We start from the raw sequence: 6,000 nt of genomic DNA, 5'->3' as shown, positions 1-6,000 counted from the left end.
TTCTTAGTACAAACAAATGGACTTCTGCTTCTTGTATGACAAACTCAAGTAGGTACTCTCTGTCTCAAAATATAAGGCATGATTTGACTTGGTACGTCTTCAAAAACACACTTTGACCACTATTTTTTCTTATAATATACTCCCTCCATTCAAAATTATAATTGTTACGGCTTTTCTAGATATATAGTTCTTAGTATATATGCAGACATAATATGTATCTAGGTGCATAATAAAAACAACGTTTCTTGAAAAGGCAGAGTGACTTACAATTTAGAATGGAGGAAGTATAATTTATGGTAACAAAAGTTTGATCATTCCAAATACAAATGCAATAACCATTTTTGTAGTATAAACTTTGATATGATTAGACTAGTTATTTGTTAAAGATAGCAAAGTTTAAATTTTAAAATATATGCATGCCCTTGTATTTCAGGAGGGATGAAGTAATTATATATTGTTATCTGGATCTAGTATGATAAATATGCAAATATAATGTGAAACAACAAAAGGTTTAAAGACTTCCCCAACATTTTTTTTTGTTACTTATTTTACATTGTACCATGTGTATTTTTATGGACAGATATGGATAACATGTGTTGTATCCAATGTCCCAAATTTTATGAAATTAATTTATCTCATATATATCTGTTTTATTCTTTTAATGAATAGTAATTTTCTGTTAGTTCCAATATTTTATAGAAAACGTATAGCTCTTTAGGTTCAAATGTTGGCTGCAAGAAACCAAGGATTTATGTTACTTAGTAGTAGCTTGGAAACTCTTTGCCTTCCATGGTAAAATTCATTGACTAGTAAATCGTAACCTTTTGATTTTCTTACTTGAACACTAAATCCGTACTCTCTATGTTTTAAATTGTAAATCGTTTTAGTTTTGCTCTAAGTCAAACTTGTCTAACTTGAATAGTTTTTTTAATATATTAACCTCTAAACTATCAAATAAATGCACTATCAAATATATTTAATGATGTATCTAGTGAATTGTGAGACCCAGCACAGCCAGTTGGGCCGGACCAATTTTGTGATACTGTAGCTTCAGGGGATACTGTAGTGGCAAAGTTTAGTACCATACCGGAAACTGAGCCAAGTTAAAAGCCTAGACCTGGGAGGTTGTTAACTCCGGTTCGATCATTTTGCACGAAGCAAGGACGAAAGCGCGAGAGAGTTAATTAGCAGGTGTGGTTCATTCAACATGTAGAGTGGGCCTTAGCTGTTTTTCCGGGTCGGGGCGTTACAAATGATAGTCAGAGCCAACTCTCGCGGTTTCACGGTTGCGTTTGGTCTGGAAGCCTGGACAGGTTGTGCATGGCTCCTGTGAGGACATGACACTTGGGCCGGGGAACTGGGAATACAAACGTAGCCAAGAGAGTCGGTCCTGGACATTTGTCCTACTAGGTGTAGCTTGGTTCAGCGTTCGACGAGGACGTCGAATCCTTTGATGGATGTCAGACCCAGCCTAATGGGCTAGTTGGGCCTGACCGAATTCGCGACACTGTAACTTCAGGGTGTAGCGGCGAAGTTTAGTAACACACTGAAAGTTGGAGGAGAGATGAGCCAAGTTAAAACCCTAGACCTTAGAGGTTGTTAACTCCGGATCGATCCTTTTGCGCGAAACGAGGACGAAAGCGCAAGAGAGTTAATTAGCAGGTGTGATTCATTCAATGTGTAGAGTGGGCCTTAGCCATCTTCTTGGGTCGGGGCGTTACATGAATCTTGTTTGATGTTTATATGTTTGTGCATTTTTCTATAAACTTGAACAGTAGCGAACCTAGAACTTTCTGTAATACCGGGCGAGTCTAATGGCTAAATACGAGATTATGCTTAATCTCTTAACTATACAGGCAAAACAATGATTTTATATAGAAGAATCGGTGCCGATGAGTCCGGGCGGCAGCCCAGGGTCGCCGGGCCCTGGGTCCGCCGATAAACTTGATCGAAGTGACAAAAATCTGACTTAGAATAAACTAAAATGAAAGTCACAAAAAAAACTAAAATGAAATGCAATTTGGAAAGGTGAGGTATATACATTTATTTTTTGTGAAATTCAGTTGAAGACCAAGTCCATCGATCATATATGACTGATTACTGAACATCATGCACCACTAGTAGAGAAATGAGTTGTAGTCCCGGTTGGAAATTGGCTTTAGTCCCGGTTTCCCAACCGGGACTACGAATATGTGTGAGATTCGAACCCAGGATCTCTTTCCTCGCGCATAAACTCCTTACCAATTTAGCTGTACACCACATATGACAGGGTTCTGGACACTCTCCATTTGAATTGACCTGTGGGGTACCTTTAGTCCCGGGTGGGAGACCTTTAATCCAGGTTGGTGACACCAACCGGGACTAAAAGGTCACCCTTTAGTCCCGGTTGGTATTATCAACTGGGACTAATGGACCTTTAGTCCCGGTTGGTAACACCAACCGGGACTAAAAGTGGCCTGCTGCGAAAGCGTGCCAGGACAGGGGCCTTTAGTCCCTGTTGGTAGCTCCAACCGGGACTAATTCTTCCTTTACTCCTGGATGCAAAAAATACCAAGACTAAAGTCCAAAATTGAAGCGGATGAAAGGTCATTTCTCTACTAGTGCACGGTTTCACACCGGACCAATGAATTTCAACAATAATATTGGAAACTAGACATATTTTGAAAATCTGTACCAGCACAATAATTATGCTGACGAAACTCAAATGGGTTTATAGAAACTTTCGTAGTTCAAAAAGAACAAACGTTAAATAAATTACATCATCGACACTTCCTGTAGACTTGAAGGAATTAAGACCCAAACTTTGAAACTTTGTATCTTTGTTGTACGGGATGAGATTTGCATATGTAGTTGCTTCGTACCTACATGATCGTACGCGGACCTCCTTTAGGTGTTGCCTTCGTTTTGGAACCAAAGACTGCTGAATTCTTGTCCTTGAATTGGAATAGTCCGAAAAGCTCTATCCTCGTATTTCTACTGGTGGCTAGTGCTGATCAACCTTGCATGATGATTCGCTGGGAAAAAAACGCATGAGACAAGGGTCCTGTTGAATCAACTTTTTATTTTTTACTTGATGTGTTAGTGTAAGAAAGAAAAGTAATCACATTTCACAGAAAAACTAAGAGAAAGGGTACATTTTTGTGATGGGCAAAAGCCACCGACTTGACCGTGTACTCGGTTAGCCCTCTCTGTGATAAATAAATTTATAAATGTGAACACGGAGAATAGGGCACTAGAGCAGCATGCAAGAATGAAGTAGCCAATGTCAAGTGTCAAAGCGCATGCATTGTAGTGGTGAAGATCTCAAGCCTCAAACCGTGCATGCGTGGTCACGCTAAGAACTAGTCCCAACACAACACAGACTATGACACTCAACTGATCAAACCGTCTGCGTAGATGGTTACACATTGGAAGACCACTTCTTCCTGTTATACAGGGACCGGCGGGTGAGCTGCAATAAGTTTCGTACAAACCGTGTCTCCCCGTCCAACCATGCGTACGGACAGGGCTCGATGCTGACATGTTGTTCTTGCTCGGCCCGTTCGCGTGTCCTTAAACCCGGCTTGATCCACTTCTTTTTTCATCCGGAACAATGTTTTTCTCTCACAAATACCTCCAGAATTCCTCCAAACCATCCAAATTTCTCCAGAACCATACCATCCCACGGATGGTGGCGGCGGCGGCCAAGCGCGGAGGGGCAGGTTGGAGACGAGATTCCAGATTCTCCTCCGATCAGATCGAGAATCCCATTGCCCGGTGCATCCTTGTCCTTTTCAGGCGCCGCCGGGCAGCTTGATCGGCAGTTTTCTCCCGCGCCGGCTTGCGCTGCATTGGTGCTATACTATCGCGTTTATTTCGTGCTCGATCAGCATGGGGGACTGGGGACGAGGACGACGTCGTCTCCCCTGCGCCATCCGTCAAACTGTCAGGGGATGCCCCTCCACCACGTAGCATGCGTGGTCACCTGCGCCCAGTTCCAGCCAGCAGAGCAGAGGCCCGGTCTCGGATCCATGCCGTCGCGCCTCTTTCTCGGTGGTAGGCGGTAGCAGTAGCACACACGAACACGCTCACGTGCCGACCGGATGCCCGGATACGGTCGGTAGTCAACCATGCATGCACGTGGCAGGCACACCACGTCGCAGTTGCCCGGATACGGTCGTGGGTTGTGCCTCTTTGGAACTTGTATGGTAGTTTCATGGCTCTCGTGCGAGTCACCAGCATTGGCTGCCTAGGATTTACAAAAGATACATTGTTGGAATTTGGAAACGCGGTAGAAACAAATGTACGCCGGACTCGTTATTCTCCAAACAAATCAGTATGTAGCTAGAATTCCACGGGAGGTTAGAGTTGAACTTGGGAAAAATGTCCTGGTAGATGTCTACTGAACAACTAAACTCTGCAGTGCATGGATTTGTATTCCGCAAAGATTAGGAAGAAGGTTAGTCTTAACCGGCAAGTTAATGCTCACCCTAATCTCGACTAGGAGTAGTTTGGCATAATGCCTTTGCAGTAAAGTTGCTTGCAATTCAAGTAGTCGCTCCATTTTCCATTCGTGCTCTGGTGCAGTCCGATTATATGACCACAAACGTGGCGTTCTAAGACATGTGTGAACGCATGCAGATCATCAAGATCTAAAAAATAATGAGACCTGACAATTAAGACGACGAGGGAACTGAATGAGAAAGACACAAAAAAGAGACGAGGGCGTCCGGTCCCAAGATCGCGTAGGCTGACCAAGACGCGCGCGCACTGACGACGCAGACGGCGATCGTGACGCCACACCCGACAAATCCGATCGTTTTCTTCAGCAGCGACTTCCGTGTCTCATTTTCTCACTGCATCCGACCTGGAGAGAGAGCCGAGACGACTCCCACAAACGAGTGTTGAGGTGTGGCAAAATAAAAGAAATCAAATCAGTCCAATGGTGTTTATTTAATCACGCTACCTGATACTTGAAACCGCAGGACCCGGCGGCGCTGTCGTCTGACCGAATGACGACCACCCTGAAAATTCAATGTTTCCAATGCAGATCATACAGTACTACCTATCCTGCTTAGATACGTGCCTCCGTGTGCTTAATTGGGAAAAAAAATGAGTGGAAGTTTAACCACGGCGCCGCCAGAAGGATCTATCACAGATTTATTACGATCCGTGTCCATCCTCTTGAATTTAAGAAATACTCGTTCTATTCTTTTTCACATGTCGTATTTGCTTTGTTCTAAGTAAAATATTTCCAACTTTGATCATCAATTTCAATAAACCTGTACATATCAACAATATAAGATTTCAAGTTTTCAGATTTAGTATGACAAGTACTTTCTTAAAACACTACGGGAGCAAAAAAAAAAAAAAAAACACCCGGCAAACGGTTTACCGAGTATAACACTCGGCGTAGGTTTTAACGGCAAAGAGCTGTTTGCCGAGTGTCAATCGTCGGCACTCGGCAAAGACTTTGCCGAGTGCCACAAAAATACTCGGCAAATATTTGTTGAAAAAAAAACAATCACCCTGCTCCGCCGGCCGCCACCACCACCGCCCATGCCGCTGCCTCCACCACCGCCCATGCTGCCGCCGACACCACCACAAAGCCACCACGTCGCCACGCGGAAGGAGGGGCCGCCGGGCACGCCACCGAGGAAGGAGGGGCCACGCCACCGGGGAAGGAGGGGAGGGGCCGCTGGGGAAGGAGGGGCCACGCTGTCGGGGAAGGAGGATCCCCGCCGCCACGCCTCCGGGGAAGGAGGGGCCGCCACACCGCCGGGGAAGAAGGGGCTGCCGGGCGCCGGATCCCCACCTCCTGTGTTTTTTCGGTGAATCTTCTTCGTTGTTGGCTGGAGATTCTGGCGGTTAATACAACCGCTGGTGTGGAACTCAAATCAAATGTTGATGATTAGTGTGGTCAAGGTCAATTGCTGGTCTTTGATCTCGAAATAAACTAGTTGTATCTATTTATTCATTCATTTTTAAGTAGTTCAATCAGATTCCTTTTATGTTGACAGT

The sequence above is a fragment of the Miscanthus floridulus genome, chromosome 4, assembly GCF_019320115.1.
Source record: "Miscanthus floridulus cultivar M001 chromosome 4, ASM1932011v1, whole genome shotgun sequence".
Lineage (NCBI taxonomy): Eukaryota > Viridiplantae > Streptophyta > Magnoliopsida > Poales > Poaceae > Miscanthus > Miscanthus floridulus.
This window is presented reverse-complemented; position numbering follows the sequence as displayed.